At 34.4% G+C, this 19,927-nt stretch overlaps 1 long non-coding RNA gene across 1 annotated transcript in view; it reads left to right on the top strand.

Annotated features, from left to right (window-relative positions):
* LOC123564855 (uncharacterized) overlaps positions 1-13,102 on the top strand; it is a 35,195-nt gene extending 22,093 nt beyond the window's left edge. The window contains exons 2-3 of the long non-coding RNA XR_006689048.2: positions 5,675-5,772; positions 11,230-13,102. This is a non-coding gene — a long non-coding RNA (uncharacterized LOC123564855). The remainder of the gene's footprint in view (positions 1-5,674; positions 5,773-11,229) is intronic.
* Positions 13,103-19,927: the final 6,825 nt, after the last annotated feature.

Below are 19,927 nucleotides of genomic sequence, written 5' to 3'. Positions count from 1 at the left end.
GTTCGACAAAATAAATAGGCTGTATCTTTGGCATAAATTAATGCAGGAAAATATTAGTTCAAAATTTATCAAGGCTATAAAATCTATGTATAATGTTGTAAAATCGTATGTGCGATACAAGGCAGATAAATCTTCATATATACAGTCTAATATTGGCGTAAAACAGGGTGATTCGTCAAGTAGCTTGTTATGTTTATTTTTCTTAAATGATATCATAAACAACATAAATAGCAATATAGATGGTTTGTTGCAAATAAATGATCTTAAAATCTTTCTTCTATTATTTGCCGATGACGCGATTATATTTGCGTATGATCCATTTTCTCTTCAGTCAATGTTAAATGACATTGAAAATTACAGTAATACATGGGGATTACGTTTAAATGTAAACAAAACAAAAGTTATGATTTTCGAAAACGGGCGTCATACCTCCCATGATTTTTATCTTTATGATTCACGTATAGAGGTTGTTACAACGTTTAAATATCTAGGCGTTCATCTATTTAAAAACGGAAATTGGAATCGCACGCAAAAATTAGTTGCGCAACATGCTTCGTTTTCCATGCATAACTTGTTTATTGTAAATAATCAGTTAGAACTGCCAGTGTCACAGAAATTAGGTTTATTTGACACACTTGTAGCTCCTATATTAAATTATGCCGCAGAAATTTGGGGCTATCATAAAAGCCCGGATGTCGAATTTGTGCACTCTAAATTCTGTCGAAAACTACTGTGTGTGAGAACTTCCACCAATCTGGATGCTGTTTACGGGGAATTAGGAAGAATTCCGATGTATATTTATAGGAAACTAATAATTATAAAATACTGGCTTAAAGTTTTACAACAGAAAGATACTTCTTTATTGTTTAAAACGTATTGTATGTTAAAGACTGATGTTGATAATGGCGTTACCTATAACCAAACCAATTGGGCGTATCAAGTAAAATGTATATTAGATCAAGCAGGGTTAGCGTATTTGTGGCAAAATCAATTTACTATGTTGTTAAATTATAATATCATTAGACAAAGAATTATAGACATATATCATCAAACCTGGTATGCGGCAATTAATAATTCACCTCGTTTAGAAACATATTGTTTATTCAAACATTCATTTGCTTTTGAGTCGTACTTAGACAAAATACAAGAGAAAAAATACAGAATAGCCTTAACTAAATTTCGAACTTCTTCCCATGATCTTTTCATAGAAACAGGTAGACATGTTAATGTTCCAAGAAATAATAGAATATGTGTTCAATGTAGATCAAATATGGTTGAAAATGAATTTCATCATCTTTTAATATGTACTAAATACAAAGATCTCAGACAAAAATATCTAAAGAGATATTATTTTACATGGCCTACGCTTCAAAAACTATCTAACCTTTTGTCAATAAAATCTAGAAATGTGTTAATAAATTTGTCCAAATTCTTATACCATGCAAGTAAAATCAGAAACTAAGTACATGTAAGATCTTCCGTAAAGCTATGTTCGTGTTGGAGTTGTCAGTTTGCTATAGACATTGTAAAATGTTTAATGCAATAAATTTATTGTTGTTGTTGTTGTTGTTGTTGTTTCCAAGAAAACAGCAGAATATAAAGTAAAAATTGTACCTGTATCGTAAAGTCATCTCCTTTGGAAATGGATGCATTTTGTCTTTGTGTCAAGTTCTTTATGCAAGGAGAGCGACAAAACACCTTCGGTCTCGATCAACAACAATCCCACAGACTTCTGTAGACATTGATACACAGAATCGTGTTTTATCCTTTTGTTCGTTTCGATCAGCGCTAAGTGTTTAATATCTTCCGATTTTTAGAACTTTCCATGTAACGCAAATGAAAATCTGTAAGTACTGTCGAAAATGCTTGTAAACTATCACAGAAAAGGCTCTGAGAAAAAGATTAGTTTTTATAATTACATATACTTAAACCTGATGTAGTATTTGGGTATTTATTTGAGAAATATTCACTGAATGAACAATAAAGTAATAAATGAGAAATTTCTTGTACGCTTTCGTTAATAAACAAAATAAACATGTAAGAGTAAAGTTAAAGGCACTGCACTCCAGATCGTCATGATCGTACGACAACCAAAAAAAAAAAAAAAAAAAAAAAAAAAAAAAAAAAAGAGAAAATGTTTAGTATCAAGAAATTAATGCTTAATTTCTAAAGAAAGCTCTGAAACTTAATGACTGAGAAAGTATATGCGGAAACACATAAGAGTTGATTTTACTATAAACGCTTCACTCGAGGTCAACTGCCTTAATTATGAATATCTATATTTAATGATCATGAAATACGTGATTTAGTCAAGAGCGCGGGAAAGTTTTTATTGTCGCGGTGGCCCGGGTTCGATCCCCGACTCGGGCATTTTTTTTGATTTGGCATTTTAAAGATAGTTTAGAACCAAAAACTCATATTCTAATGTTTATAATATGATCAAACTTCAATTAAAAAGAAAAACAAACAGTTTTAGCCCAAAGCCGGAGGAACTCCACTATGTTCGAGCAGAGACCGTTACATACATTAGGGTTTGTTTAGCATAACATAGGTTGCTTTTCCCCGTTAACATGAATAACAGTGCTTGAAAATGTAAATCCATATTCCCACGTAGTCCGGAATCGCCCGCGAACATTATATAATTACTGTGTTTGAGTTTGTTTTGTACCTGGATATCGTGCTAGTGCTATTCCTATGTCTTGGGGGCAATCATTTAAATAAACGATGACAGGGTTTTATAGCCACCATAACTCTGTTATCATATGGTAATACACCTTTGAGAAACGTTTTGTCTAAGCTTTCGAGACGATCAAAGGATTTCGTAAAAGAATTTTACACATTCTCACCTAATCAATCAACCATTTACACATCGATTATAAACAACAGAACAAATACTGGCAGCTAGGATAACGCGGCTGATACCGATACAATCATTGTGGGATGGCACTCTCACATTTTAACTTCAACATTTTAAGAGATATCGTTTCTGAAACGTACCATTTGTACAAGAGATTCAACATGAGTACAACAGAAAAGTAAATGATTCATTTGTTGATTTTTTTGGTATTCAGTACTTGACTTAACTTTCATATTGCTAAAGAATTCAAGAAAGTGTTAAGAAAGAGTAATTCATCAAAATATGGTTGACTTTTAAAGATATCACCAAATATCCATTTTTGACGACGGATGGATGTAAGAAGTGGGGTATAACCTTAGGACGGCCAGCACATATTTATGCAATCTCGCCAGGCATATGTATGTTTTTGACAACACAAGAAATGACGTCACTCGATCTTCAGTTATTTCCGGAAGTAAATAAAATGAAAATAGAAATGATAAACTTGAAAACGAAAGCCACATTTTGATTCGTAGATAGTCAGGGGTCACGCGCAGGGGTCACCCCGTCTAAATGTATGCGCGTGGACTTCTTTTTTTTTTTTTTTTCCTATTGGGGAGCCAATTTTCAGAACTTTATTACGAATTGAAATTACCTGGGCTTTAGTACACCATGTCAGCTTTTAATCTGTAAAAACAATATTTGAGCTCTGGATAAACAGAAATCCCACAGGGGTCCGTAACGGACCAAGGGTACATTGATAATTTTGGAACTTCATCAAATCGCTCAAAATGTCATTTTTGATGTTGTCTGAGAGTGTCAGTATATGCCTCAGATGTAAGATATAACCGTATTTGAGAGCTGCAGACCTAGACATTTCAGAAACATTTTCAAAATAAGTTTCGTGTAATAAATGTTGTTTCTACGGAAGCGTGAAAGGGCCATCAGACGCTAATACGTTTTAGTACGTTAAGGCTGCGGAAAGGATATACAGATTTCCTAAAATGCATTTTAGTTTAGCCATTTTTGTCTCAAACGTCAGTTTTCGTACAGACGTGTTAAAATATGTCGCAAAGCACTGATTTTTAGATAAAAAATGATTTTTTAATAACCTTAGGACGGCCAGCACATATTTATGCAATCTCGCCGGGCATATGTATGTTTTTGACAACACAGAAAATGACGTCACTCGATCTTCAGCTATTTCCGGAAGTAAATAAAATGAAAGTAGAAATGATAAACTTGAAAACGAAAGCCACATTTTGATTCGTAGATAGTCAGGGGTCACGCGCAGGGGTCACCCCGTCTAAATGTATGCGCGTGGACTCTTTTTTTTTTTTTGCTATTGGGGAGCCAATTTTCAGCACTTTATTACGAATTGAAATTACCTGGGCTTTAGTACACCATGTCAGCTTTTAATCTATGAAAAAATATTTGAGCTCTGGATAAACAGAAATCCCACAGGGGTCCGTAACGGACCAAGGGTACATTGATAATTTTGGAACTTCATCAAATCGCTCAAAATGTCATTTTTGATGTTGTCTGAGAGTGTCAGTATATGCCTCAGATGTAAGATATAACCGTATTTGAGAGCTGCAGACCTAGACATTTCAGAAACATTTTCAAAATAAGTTTCGTGTAATAAATGTTGTTTCTACGGAAGCGTGAAAGGGCCATCAGACGCTAATACGTTTTAGTACGTTAAGGCTGCGGAAAGGATATACAGATTTCCTAAAATGCATTTTAGTTTAGCCATTTTTGTCTCAAACGTCAGTTTTCGTACAGACGTGTTAAAATATGTCGCAAAGCACTGATTTTTAGATAAAAAATGATTTTTTAATAACCTTAGGACGGCCAGCACATATTTATGCAATCTCGCCGGGCATATGTATGTTTTTGACAACACAGAAAATGACGTCACTCGATCTTCAGCTATTTCCGGAAGTAAATAAAATGAAAGTAGAAATGATAAACTTGAAAACGAAAGCCACATTTTGATTCGTAGATAGTCAGGGGCCACGCGCAGGGGTCGCCCCGTCTAAATGTATGCGCGTGGACTCATTTTTTTTTTTTTTTTTTTTTTTTGCTATTGGGGAGACAATTTTCAGCACTTTATTACGAATTGAAATTACCTGGGCTTTAGTACACCATGTCAGCTTTTAATCTATGAAAAAATATTTGAGCTCTGGATAAACAGATATCCCACAGGGGTCCGTAACGGACCAAAGGTACATTGATAATTTTGGAACTTCATCAAATCGCTCAAAATGTCATTTTTGATGTTGTCTGAGAGTGTCAATATATGCCTCAGATGTAAGATATAACCGTATTTGAGAGCTGCAGACCTAGACATTTCAGAAACATTTTCAAAATAATTTTCGTGTAATAAATGTTGTTTCTACGGAAGCGTGAAAGGGCCATCAGACTCTAATACGTTTTAGTACGTTAAGGCTGCGGAAAGGATATGACATTGTAAATATCCCAAACATTTTGTAATGTTTAAGACTTGTTTTTTTTCACATGATATATAGGTGGATCTTTGTTGAACGTTCTGGATATTAGTTAGCATTGATGATACATGTTCATCAAAACTTTGTTTACAATTTTGGAAACATTTTATTATTTTATTATTTTATTGTTCACGGGAAATAACTTACGCGAAGTTTCGTTTGAGAAATTGTTTTAAGACCATAAATGTCAAGCAACACCTCCAATATGAAAGATATATAACACACATTTAGATCTTGAAAAGTAATAAAAAAGAAACTGAAAGAAATAAAAGATGCTATTTCAGAATTGTTGACTTACTAAATTAGATATTGGGATTTATATTTTCAGGTTAAAATATAATCAGAATGTCTGCTCAACAACCAGCACAGGTCGTAGCCACTCAGCCTACAACAGTAGTAGCTGCAGGAGGGTGCCCATCATGCGGGGTAAGCTTTGGTTTGTTTTGAAGAGTTTATGTCACATCAGGTAATTTCAGGCGATATTGCGGAGATTTCATCTTCTGTGGTGGAGGAAGACGCCGTGTGCTGCTTCAGGTATTGAGTATTAAATTAGGCAGGAGCGGAAACTAGGGTAGGAACCACCGGCCATTCGCAAGTCAGTTGAAAGGTTTTTATTATTGCATGATGAATTAAGCGAGGCGCAAGACCTTAGAGGTAATTGCGACTTCCACACCACCTGGTCATGGAAAATCATCAGTCTTATCTGGATATATGCTTGATATATAACATTAAATATGTATAACTTTTAACCTCATAATGGAAAAAAGAGTCATGTATGTGGTTTCTGTCTACTATCTACCGAGTTGTCTGCTTTTTGGATTGTCTCACAATCGATCCAAAGTTAACAATGCAGAAATTTCCTTACTGCAAACCGAACAAAATAGTGCGGAAAGTAGTTCCATGCTATAGATTAAGTCAACCATCAAAATATAATTATTCTGGCACGACTTTATTTTCAGCTGTCGAACGTCCAAAACAAGAAATTCTTAACGTATTTTTCAATTTTTATTATGTACATTTCTGTTTTGTATTTCTGACTGCAGTGACATATTAATGCGCGAAAACTAGGTCACCGACAAACCTACGATGCCAGCTTTGTTTACAGCACCGACTGATCCTTAAGACGTTGTTTAAAGATTACAGCTAGCCAAGAAAAGTCTTTTTTTGTAGCGATTTTGATCGATGAGATTTTATTTACCTGAAAAACAAAAAAAAAAAAAAAAAACAGTCCGAGCAAGGGAAACAGCTGTAGTGCGAATAGTCTTTAAAACGTTACCTCCCTTTGTTTCATTTGCGTCCTTTGCATACATGTCAGAAAAACAGTTTTCCACGATCAAAAAGAGGTTAATATCTCACACCTTGGTTAAGTTTTTCGTCCCAATCCACATTTTTACAAAGTGTTTTGAGATAAAGCTTTGAAACTTTCAACACTTTACCATCACCATGGCCAGTTATAGGCAAGAGCACATAACTCCATCAGGGATTTTAGCTGAATTATGGCCCCTTTTGACTTAGAAATCTGGGTTAAGTTTTTCGTACCAGTTCATATTTTGACAAAGTCTTTTGAGATAAAGCTTTGAAACTTTCAACACTTGTTTACCATCACCATGTTCAGTTATAGGCAAGAGTACATAACTCCGTCAAGGATTTTGGCTGAATTATGGCCCCTTTTGACTTAGAAATCTGGGTTAACTTTTTCGTACCAGTTCATATTTTGACAAAGTCTTTGAAGATAAAGCTTTAAAACTTTTAATACCTGTTTACCATCACCATGTCCAGTTATAGGCAAGAGTACATAACTCCGTCAAGGATTTTGGCTGAATTATGGCCCCTTTTGACTTAGAAATCTGGGTTAAGTTTTTCGTACCAGTTCATATTTTGACAAAGTCTTTGAAGATAACGCTTTAAAACTTTCAATACCTGTTTACCATCACCATGTCCAGTTATAGGCAAGAGTACATAACTTCATCAAGGATTTTGGCTGAATTATGGCCCCTTTTGACTTAGAAATCTGGGTTAAGTTTTTCGTACCAGTTTATATTTTGTGTAAAGTGTTTGACATATGGCTTTGAAACTTTTATCACTTGTTCAGTATAATAGTCTCTGTCTGTAGGAAAGAGTACATAACTCTGTCATATGTTTTGGCTGAATCATTGCCCTTTTTGGACTTGGAAATTGGTTCTGATTTCATACAAGTCCACGTTTTATCAAAACTATTTGATATATGGCTTTTAAGCTTTGAACACTTGTTTATCATCATGATTTCCATCTGTAGGCAAGAGTACATAACTCTGACAACTATTTTGGCTGAATAATGGCCCTTTTTGGACTTTGAAATTGGTTCACATACGCCATTTAGTGCAAGACTTATCGAAATCCACAAATACGGGAACATTGTTTGTCTAATGTATTTTTTTTTATTTTGTCTGAACATCTGTAGAAATATTTTGACTCCATTCTTCAATCAATTCTTCTAATAGTCGAGCGCGCTGTCATCCGACTGCTCTTGTGGATTAATCTCATGATTTTCACTTTCTTGAAATAAAATAGTTGGAGGAAAATACATGTAGGCATAACTATACATTTTCACTTTGTCATTATAATTTGTATACATTTGTTTTGGATTCTTCTGATATTGTATTCTCAAGTTTTACAATATTTTGCTAAATCCTCTCCATATTTAAATGTAAGAATGCTTCTTACACCATGTAGGAAGAGGTCTGGGTTCAAGTCCCAGTGGAGAGTATTTTACTACTGGGTATAAAAAATTGTGGACTGGACAAAACCATACCTGCTCTGCATAAAAAGTGACTAAAAGGGAAATGTAAAAATTATAGTGTAACCCCCACCCCTAATATACCAAAGTCAAAAGCTATACAAAATTTATAGCTTTAATATGTTTGTACTGTTATAATTCAACAATAATATTGTTTACAGAAATAAATAAATATTGAATGTATTTCACAAAAAGTAGGTTTAACTTAAAATTACCTGTTGTGCAAGCTTTGAATTTTCAGTTCAGTTGTGTTAAAATCTACTTCTCGATTACCATTCAAAATACTGCTGGTTATAGGATGGAGAAATATGATTACTGAATGCATAAGGCTTGCATATGAGTTCCTACATCAAAAGTAAAGTTCACATGTATGGTTAAATGTCAAACTTTGTGTACATGATATTTACACATGATGTGTACACTCTGTGTTGTTCAGAGACAATCGATCCTCCAGTACTTTCAGTGCTTTGATTACTTTATTGCAATTATACTAATTATGCTAATAGTAATCACCACCATCATCCATACTAAACTGAAATAAGAAACCTTTGATACAAGTTTTCCGCAACTTCAGTGCTACGTATATGAGCAGAATAACATGAACTTTTGACTCCATACACAAGTTTCCGTATAGCAGTGTTATAAAGCTAATTCTATAGACGTGCTTATCTTCTAGACCTCATCAATACACTTTAGTCCTGATATTGACTACTGTGTCTGAAAAGTGTCATTTTGTCATAACATTCCTAGAAAGAATGAAATAATGTGGGTTACCAAACATATACTTTTGCGACATACGGCGCCTAGCACCAGTTTCGAGGACTACAGGATTGCACATTCCCTTCGTCCTTCACTCTTTCAATCTTTGTTTGTTGGGTTAAACGTTTTTGATGGTGGAGGAAGATGGCCTCCCGTGTATTATTTCATTACGGGCGGGCTCCTAGGAAAAAACACCGACATTCCTTACGACAGGTGGGTGGCTTCCTCTCATGAAGAATTCAATATGTTGAGCGAGACTCGAACGCACATCGGCGAGGTGTAAGTGATTCGAAGTCAGCGACCTTAACCATTCGGCAACGGAAGCTCTTCATTCAGTCCGTCTGTCCATAGTTTCATGTCCGATCCTTATTTGGCACAAATGTTCCCCATAACGAGTTGATGTATCATATGAGACACCCAGACACCTTGAGTTTAAAGGTCAAGGTAACACTTAGAGGTCTGATGTTTACATTTTTTTTATAATAGTAACAATCAGGCTCGTTCAGTGATACATTGAAGTTATACCTTCCGATATTTTCATGATTACTGACATATGATGGTTCAGCTAATCAAAATGATGAAATATGGTGGTTCGATAGTTACCGAGAGATATAAAATGGGTAAAAGCAACTTCCTACAGGATGAGAAGAGCATGAAGAAGAGATTTGAAATTCAAAATGATGGATTTATAATAAACAAATAATGCCGAGTGATAAATTATGTCAGGCTAACCCGTCTATAGCTTGTGAAGTGTTATGGGGTTTATTTTTTATATAAGGGTAAGAAGTTATTTCTATATAAGGGTAGTTCATTCTAACATTCCACACTGAATTTAATTGACAATATATATTTTTTTACACGTTTATGGCTACAATAGCATTAGCTCACCATTGTTTATTTTATAACATCAATAGATTCCTTCGTGATACATTGGAAAGTTTGCTCCACACGGTTCTATCACCAACCAGTCACTCGGAAATCTAAAGGTGTTGTAACAGGAAAACAAACAGGCTTTACCCCTATATTCACAGCCATAAAGATCATACTAATAACATTCCGTGTACTATCGAATTCACTGACAATTATCAAGCCTTTTTGAAGTTAGGACATCTGAAGAACCAACATAAACAAATATTTACAAAATTGTAGATATTGAAACACTTGAAGAGCGGTAACAAGTTCTTACAATAGCCTAATGTCAATGTGCAAGGAATAATTTTTTAGCTGATTCAAAAATATGAAAAGTACCATTTTTCATGCATGCGTAAACCAATGGAATAGAGTTTTGATTGACAGCATAGACAGATTTAGATAATGCTTGAGAGAATTTTCACATTTCATTTTATCTCACAAACAGACTTAATCAAACCGAGTTTGCTATTTTTACGTTCTGGAGTTCTATGCCTCCGAAGGAATCTGTAGATCTGTCGACAGTTAGTACAGTCAAACTATTTTCGCTAGAGCTTGATAGGACAAGCAACATGTGTTCGAGATATCAGTAGTACAAGCCAACGTGAAGTATACATTACATAGACCTGACACCGAGTTCGAGCGAGCACAAGTAGTAATTGGATAATCCGAATTCGAACAAACGAAGTTTGACTGTACTAGTCTTTACAAAATACGCGCCATAGATTTTTTTCTACCTGTACTGTTCATACAGACAATCATACAGGTAACCAACCAGCCATTATGGAAACTGTTAGCCAGAAAACGGAAATTTTAGAAGCATGAGAAAGATAACTTCCATAAATGAACAAAATATTAGAGTGTACGAAAATTCAAGCTCATTCTATAGAAATTACTTTAGTCGTTTTGAATTTTGCCAGTCTCAAATGCAATAAATCTATTTGAAGTAATTTATTTTACTTATGAGATTCATAATTATCACCGAAAAATGACAAGTTTGTATTAGAATGTAGCAAAAATTGCAAATAACTGAAGCTTATAACAAAAAATGCACTTACTGACCTTTGACCTTGTGCTGTGACCTAACTATGACCCTTAAAAGGCGACAGCCCCCCTGAAAAGTTTCCAATTTTTATAAAGTTAACAATGAACATGGCTGTCGGGCATTAACAAAAAATGCCATCAAAGCCAATTTCTAGGCCTCTTTGTTGGATATATAGGCAGAATATAACGCAGTTTACGTCAAAAGTCGCCTTAATAAGATCCACGTCATGAATCATTGGTAAACTGTCTGTAGCATCTCATAAATTTGTCTAAATGGTTCTACGCCACTTCATAAATGATTCTGATCAACATCACTACGGGTTATGTCCTCTTTACACAGGTATGTGCTACTTTAACAGATGATCAGTATAGTTTAGTTTAATTTATATTTTCAGGTTGGACAGGTGTCAGAAAATTTCACAACTATAGGTATAATCCTGGCCATCCTGTTCTTTCCTCTAGGAATATTGTGCTGCTTGATGATGAAGGAGAAGAAATGTGACAGATGTGGCGCGAAATTTTAGAACACAAAAATATTAAATATAGTGACTATAACTAAAGCTCTGTATATCAAATGCAAAGTACTTTACACTTTCTCAGTGGAAAAATATTGTACTGACACTAAGGTGTACCGAAGGGAACATAGCAATGTGCTTGATTATAAGAGGGATATATTAGAAAGGAATAAGCTTTGAATGTAATTATTATACAGTTTTCATCATCTGTAACTTTGTCTATATTTATTCATGTTATTAGATATATTACTTCTTACTGTTTAAAAAGTTGCACGCCTCCAGATTTTTGTAATTGTGAATGTATCTTCACTTGTTAGTCAGTGTAACCAAAAGGTAATTATGTAATTCAGTTCATTTTAAGGTAAGTAGTAGTGATTCGATGAATTCTATTATTGTAACATAAAGATGAATGTCTGATTCAACGATTTTTATTTGTAACTAAAATGTGAATGGGGGATTCAATGACTTCTGTTCTGATAGCATAAAGGTAAATATATGATTCGATGAAATCTATTACTATAAGTATTTATTAGACACCAGTATCTGTTAAAACTGTACAACTCTGTGCCTGCCCATTTCAAGTTGTAACAGAATTGGACACCATTTGATAAAATCTTAGTTTCCTTGTCAGATATTAATGAAGAGATAATATATCCAACACAGAGATTCGTCGTTGAATTAAGTCATTGTTAGGTACGAAGGAATTTTATCACGTAAGCGCAGCTAAACGACAATGATTTTATTCAAGAGCAAATCACTTTTTGAGATGTAGCATTTCGATTCTAACACGATATCAATGATAATTATGATATAGATCTACATCCTTTAAGATATCCATCAAATAGTTGCCTATTTTGTCTGGTTTTCTTTTCCAGCGCGCCGCTCTGACGTACATGTATAACGCTGTAACGCAATAATTGTTACGTACACATAGTGAAATTTGAACACACAGTTAAACTATTCTTTGTTTTATAGGTAAATAAACCGAGTCGTGTTAGAATGTTTATTTTCCACATCGGCTGTATTCAAGTAAATGGAGTATCATGATTTATTCCAACATGGCTCGACTTGCTTGCCAGTTAAACAAAGAAAAAAGTTAAGCTCTGTATATTATGCAACAAATAACGGTTAACACGCGGACCAGCAAGAGACCATTATGACGTCAATCATGACATCAGACTGCCGCTTGACGTCCAGTTGATTATTTGTTAAATATACCATCCCACATCATACCACCATTTATAAAATACGACGTAAATAATCAATTTTCACCAAAAATATTCTGCTTTTCAATGCAGACACTTTCACATTTTTTTCACATTTATACGCAATGTTACGGTGGCATGGAGGGGACATAGGAAATATTTTATTTATCACATGCGCACGTGTTAGCTAACACGTTCGCACGTGATAAATAAAATATTTCCTATGCGAACGTGATAACTATCGCGTGCGAACGTGATAAATAAAATATTTCCTATGCGAACGTGATACGTGCGAACGTGTTAGCTACCACGTGCGCACGTGATAGTTATCACGTGCGCACGTGATAAATAAATTTCCTTTGTCCCCTCTATGCCACCGTAATGTTGACATTTGTTTAAGACACTTTCATATAGATAAAGTATTTTGGAAAAGAGTAATTTGTCTTCTTTTAAAACATTTAACCATAGAATAGAGATATACAATATACGTGACTTAAGATGAACAGGTGATTAAAATGTACTTGCATAAAAAATAAAATTGCCTTTGTCATTGCCTTAATTTTATTTTTCATAAAATATGAATTATTGTAAAGCTTCTGTTTGTTTGGTTTCTTGGATATTACTAGTAGTAAGTCACGTGAACACCAGTCTAGATCAAAGGGATATTTTCCAGATATTGACGATGGAGGGAAACCTCAGGTGCTCCTGGCATCATTCAGGCATGGGTGGAGATAGAGATGTAAACACGGATATATTTTGTGTGTGCCTAAACATTAGGTAATAGCAATTTTTGATGCATCATCATTTATTTAGTACATCAATCTTAATCTGTACTTTCATAACCTGTAGTTTTGTTCCTGTATTTGAAGCATTAAGAATGATAACTTTGACAATGTTGTTTAAAATGATTATCTTAATGACTATTACGGTGAGGAAAAAGAAATCAAAATTGCCATTTTGAAGAAAATCGAAGATGTTCCACACTAACAAATACTAACAGTCAAGTCAAGTCGCAATGTGGGCGTGCAGCAAATCTCTACAAAATAACCGGAAACCCTTGTCAAAAGGTACTCAAATACGAAAAGCACAATTTATATCTAAACAGTGTTTGGAAAACAATATTAAATCTGAATCGGTCTAAACAAATACCTAAACGCATGAGCAATATACATTGTTTCTGTGAAATATAAAACAAATATATCTTCAGTGTAATCATATAAATTGTAGCGAGGCATTTTGTTGTCTTTCCATTATTCATTTGAAATGCATTCTTCCCCATGATATCGGTTGCACAATTCTCTAAAAAGTACAGTTTACTAGTCTAGAAATTCTCAGAAGTGTTATTGTTGATTTTTCTATGCTCCGTTAAGTTCCCTTCCTCGAACGATTGAATGTTAACTAAACTTTACAATGAATGTTATTATAATTGAGCCGTGCCATGAGAAAACCAACATAGTGGCTTTGCGACCAGCATGGATCCAGACCAGCCTGCGCAGTCTGGTCAGGATCCATGCTGTTCGCTAACAGTTTCTCTTATTGCAATAGACTTTAAAAGCGAACAGCATGGATCATACCCAGACTGCACAGGCTGGTCTGGATCCATGCTGGTCGCAAAGTTTGGTTTTGTCATGACACGGCTCATATGTTATTGGCCGCTCCGTAGTAAGTGTTATATGATCTGTCTATTGTCAACATGTTTATTGAGCAAATAGGTCAAAAACTTGAAATGAAAAATGTGAAGATTAATTTCTGATGTAATAATTTTTAAAAGCACTTACTGAATGACATGCCAGTATATAGTTGACATGCCAGTATATAGTCAAAACTAGTCGACCTCTGCATTCAGTAAGTGTATACATGCATTTGAACATTCTTCTATTGATCTTGAATTTTAATACTGATAAGCCAGTAACACTCTCTGTGTATTGTTTGCATGTAGAACATTGTATTATGGCAAATATGAGATGATATATTTTAGAACACTTTTATGAATCATTAGCATCGCCTTATGAAATGTCAATCAGCCAATTTAGATAGCATCTAAAAGTTTGATCAATATCGTCATGAAACAAGAATGAATTGAAAAATAATCGATGTATTTAGTGTTGCAGAGCAACCAACAGTTTCAAAATGATTTGCTGAATTCAGTATTTGAACAATATTCTACAGATTTTTCAAAACCTCTCTAAAGGTTGAAGGGTTTTAACTTTAAACTACATGAAACTTTGTTATTTATTACATGTGTAATTTCTGTTGTGTTAAAAGAAAACCTAAGAATCCAGTTGTTATAGTAAATAAGTTGAACGAATATTATTCAAAATTTAGCCAATTTCTATTAACAGTTTAAAAATGCAAACAACTATTCTTGGTTTTATGTGTTTGATTAGATATTTAGTTTTCCGCATAAAATCGTAATACATTAATATTTTATAAATCTTTAACAATAAAAATTAAACAAAGTTTTCTGACTGGATCGCCTGTGGAATCCTAAAAGATCTTAGTGAAAGTAAAAGGAATGTTGTAATTTTTAAAGGTGATTTAAGTATTGATTCTATCAAATGCCCTTGTTTTTTTGTAAGAAAGTAAAAATGTTTGCTACATTTTTACAAGGACTTGTACTTACTCTGTGCTTACATATAAATGTATATAAATGTATGTATAGCTTTCTACATAAATATTATATAAATCATGAAGCTATTCTGGTTTTCTTCACGGTACTATCGCAGCAATCAAAGTGACTTTATTCATATACAATTATAATTATGTATTGTGTCTTGATAACAACGACTTTATCAATAGGAAATTATACTCAGATATTCTATCGCAGAAACAATGATATTATTTATAGAGTTGTTTTTATAGTTAGACTTTCCGTCGCAGTCACAGTGACATAATTTATACAAAATTATAATTAGATATTTCGCAGCAGTTACAATAATTAAGTTTATAAAAACTTATAATTAGATATTCCGTCGCATTCACCGTAATGTTATCTATAGAGAATTATAATTAGGTATTCCGTCGCATTCACCGTGATGATAGCTATAGAAAATTATTATTAATTATTGGGTTTGTTACTGACCCTCTACGGAAATATGAAGGGTCAGTATGCTTTATAGAAGGCGAGGCGAAGAGGGTCAGTAACAAACCCTATAATTGATTTGTTTTATCGACCACTTAATTACTTCTCCCGGGCAAGTAGGATAGCTCCCTCATTCATTGAATAGTCGACCTAAAAATGAAAAGTTAAATCATAATTAAAGAAGAAATATTTTGCTTTAATTCAGCAAATTTCCGCCATTTTGAATTGCAATTCTCATGTACGGTCACCCACTGACCCTCTATAGAAATATAGAGGGCAACCACGTGACACTACTCAACCACTGAAAGGGCTAGAATCTGGTTGGAGGTAAAACAAAATTAGATATTCCGTCGTATTCACCGTTATGATATCTATAGAAAATTATAATTAGATATTCAGTCACAGTCACAGGGACTCTATTTATAGAAAGTTATTATAATATATTCCGTTAAATCGTAGATTTTATTGTTTATTTACGTCTCATCAATGTACGTACATATGATACGACACAAAACATCATAATTGCAAAATAAACACGTATCTACGTAAATTGTAACTATTTTATTCTGTTTAAACAAATTTTGCTAGTTAAATACATTAGTGGCAGAGATTGTCGGTTAGGTAAAACGATTTTTAAGTGAAAATGGATATAACGGGTAAAATGATGAAATGGATTATAGTTATATGAGCCGTGCCATGGGAAAACCAACATAGTGGCTTTGCGACGAGCATGGATCCTGACCAGCCTGCGCATGCGCGCAGTCTGGTTTGGATCCATGCTGTTCGCTTTCAAAGCCTATTGCAATAGAAGAAACCGTTAGCGAACAGCATGGATCCTGACCAGACTGCGCGGATGCGCAGGCTGGTCTGGATCCATGCTGGTCGCAAAGCCACTATGTTGGTTTTCCCATGGCACGGCTCATATATAGGTTAAACAGAAAGTATTACCTAATTAACAAGTCAGTGACTACATTACAGCTACCCTGAGCACTATCTCATGTTCGGGACTGACCGACAGTTATCGCTTTATCTTGAAGAGACATCAAGTTTGTTTAGTTGATAACTATCTAATTTATGTCGATTTCTGACTGGGATATGAGGTTCCATTTTAATGCTGAGCACAAAGCAAGGGAGCTACAAGTCAAGACCTCCCACACTATAAGTGCTTCCTCTGGCACTAGGCAATCGATGCGGTCCAAATATCATCATAGACATTAGTTTATTTAAGGTAGGCTTAAATATGACCCAGTTCAGTTCCCCCTAATTTTCTCTAGGGTTCTCAATATGACATTTTGCCACGAACATTGAACATGGTCCATTGCTTCATTTAGCAATCAAACAATTATTTTCTGACCCGGTAAGACAAGTTACTTGCTTATGATCGAACATGTATGACTTCATCAGGATACAATGAATACACATACAGCATATATACGATCATTACATAAAATCAAAGCAAAAGTAGTGATTTTTAAAGATATACTGATACCCAAAAATTAAATTTCTGATTTGTAGAACATTGAAATATACGTCTAAATTATTTAGAGCATCTAACCAATTATAGTATACATTGCCCCTTTTGGCAGACACATTATGTCTTGATGGTTATAGATGTTCATCGAATCTAGACTGCTGAAATTGTATGACAGCACTGTATAAGGTTAATATTATACCATACAGTTCGTCACGCAATACATATCAGAGAGATAACCAGATCAATACTACGTCCAACATTTTCAGATTACTAGCAAATACTGTACCTCATTTATAACACCTGATCAGCATAATGTTTTACCCTGAGGCGAAATGATACTAGCAGCAACAATTACGAATTATTCTCATATTGAAGGTATTAAAAGATTACTTTGTTTTAAAGCAGTAATGATGCTGCTGCTGGTCAATCTATGACCATTGACTTCATGTGTTGGTAACTTGCAGATGTGGAGATGCTGGCAGATCTGGATTTTCTGACACATTCATAAGAGTCTGATTTTGTCCTGACTTGACGGCTCGAGGTGCAAGGGGGTCACTATGCTTAAAGATTTCAAAGCTTGAAAAGAGACTTCTAGCTACATTCTTAAGGCTCTCCATACAGATTACGGCATGAATTATCTGGTGGTAAATGGTACGAGTGCTTTCTAAACACAGTGAAGACACTTGACACATCAACTCCAGTGAGAACGACGACGCCCGAGAGGTATCTTGATATGCATAGTTTTTGTGAAAGTTAATGATTCGTCTTGTATTTCTGTACTAGTATATGGTCCATGTTTCAGGTGTGTATTAGATCATGCGGTTTATTTTAATATTTTATTTTTCGTGAAAGAGAGGATTGACCTTAAGTCCCAAACTTTTCTCCGGAGTTTGCCTAAAACAGAGATGGCTTTGGTTATCCAGAATCTCAATTTAGTTTTGCAGTTGAATGTGACAAATTGCTTTCAAAATGGTGAGGGTGTCAATTGCTCGAAGACGCTGGCCTTCTACTGGCCTGTAGATTTCATGGTAAAAATTTTTGTTTACAGGACGGAATGTTACCCGTATCTTCTTGGTGCTGGTGGTCAGTCCAAAGTTATCTTCACTTAGGGAACCTGTTATATCCCTCTCCGAATTGTCAATGAAGTCGCAGTCATCAGCACAGGGGAAGTCCCAATTAGTTCCTTCTTTGCTGTTCTGCAAGTCACCAGAGAGCAGGACTAAACTTGCACTATCCATTACCTTCTATGTTGCCTATAGGTTTCTTCATTCATGTTGTCAATGGTTGGGGAAAGAACACAGATTTATTTTTGACAATTTGTATTGACAGAATGAAGAGATACCTTTGTTTGTCACATGACTGAAGATTTTTATATCTTCTGTATAGCATTGCCGTCTATGGTTTTGTATCCTGAATTGATCGATTCAATGTTAATCATCGTAAGACTTTACATTGATCACTCGACTACACTCCAATTCAAATCTCTGACTTAAATAATGTGGAGAAAAAGTTCAGATTCAAAATAAGAAAAAAGCTTGTGTATGAAGTTTTGTTCTTTTATAAGCTGTCTCAGATTTGGTATTGTATTGCCAGAAAAAAAGACACCGGCGCATGAAGCACCTAAAACATTGTTACCTTGATGAATCAAAGCTTTCGGTAAACTGACGGGGCGTAGAAATTGATTTACAGGGTCTTACTGAGAAAAATGGCATCTAAAGAACAAGAAAAACATTTTGTATGTGAAATATAAATCGAGGGTGAATGCGAAAGCATGCTGATGACTTTTATTCCAATATTTCTTGTTTTTGATGATAAATATATTTAAGAAATACTTTTAAAACCGTGTTTTAACACTGTTTATACAGGATGGATGGTTATATGCGTATAAAAATGTCATGATGGGACAGCCCGAGTAAAATTATTTCGTCCGACGTTTAACCGCCCGAGTGTATTAATAGTGATCAAACACGGTATTACTATAAATTATTCCGATTCTTATACATCTTTCATTGTAAAATTTAGATAAAATATGATAGAACTGTTACGCAAGTATGGCGCCAAATGGTAGGTCATCATGCTCCTTTGTTTATACTTGCGGAATAGTTCTATTTGGGCGCAAATGATGGCGAATTATTCTACACATCGAATAACCAACTAGGTGTGTTTGTAAATAAATTAACACAGTTCTGCTATGTAACATTTCGTTTTAAACATTATTTTACTTCACGTAACTCCGTTCTTGAGTTAAAGCCTTCCGTATATATATGGATTTTTTTTTTCACGAGCACGTTACAGTTTTAAACAGATTTCAATAAACTTCACACATGTGATTACTATGAAGTTAAGATGTACGTGACATATTACTGAGGGTCAGAGTTATGAGCAAAACGATTTAGACAAAATATGTTATTTCCTCTGATAAAGCGGTAATCAATTCAAGTAATTGCTGAGGTGTCCGGGGAATAATTTGGATTGTATCCCATTCTGTCTGCTGAACTGTTTTGTTGTATTCCGTACATAATCTTACTCAACAAATGTCAGCAATAATTTGACAGGACTTTTTTATTCTGTCCTGTTGTGTAAAATATTTGCACGAAGCTGGTATATGGTGTTGATATGATATCATCATTAAATATCTTGGCGGAGTGATGGATCGGGGTTTTGAGTATGAATTTACGTTGTTATGATTTGTAGCGTGTGGAGAGCATAAGACAAAACTCTTATTTAAAACATAGCCAAAGTAATGCTTATTGATAATAAAAAGAATCAACATATTACCTTTGTTTTTGTAAAGGTTTGAATAATTTTTTGTCAGAA

This window comes from Mercenaria mercenaria, chromosome 2, assembly GCF_021730395.1.
Source record: "Mercenaria mercenaria strain notata chromosome 2, MADL_Memer_1, whole genome shotgun sequence".
In the NCBI taxonomy this organism is placed as follows: domain Eukaryota; kingdom Metazoa; phylum Mollusca; class Bivalvia; order Venerida; family Veneridae; genus Mercenaria; species Mercenaria mercenaria.
This window is presented reverse-complemented; position numbering and strand designations above follow the sequence as displayed.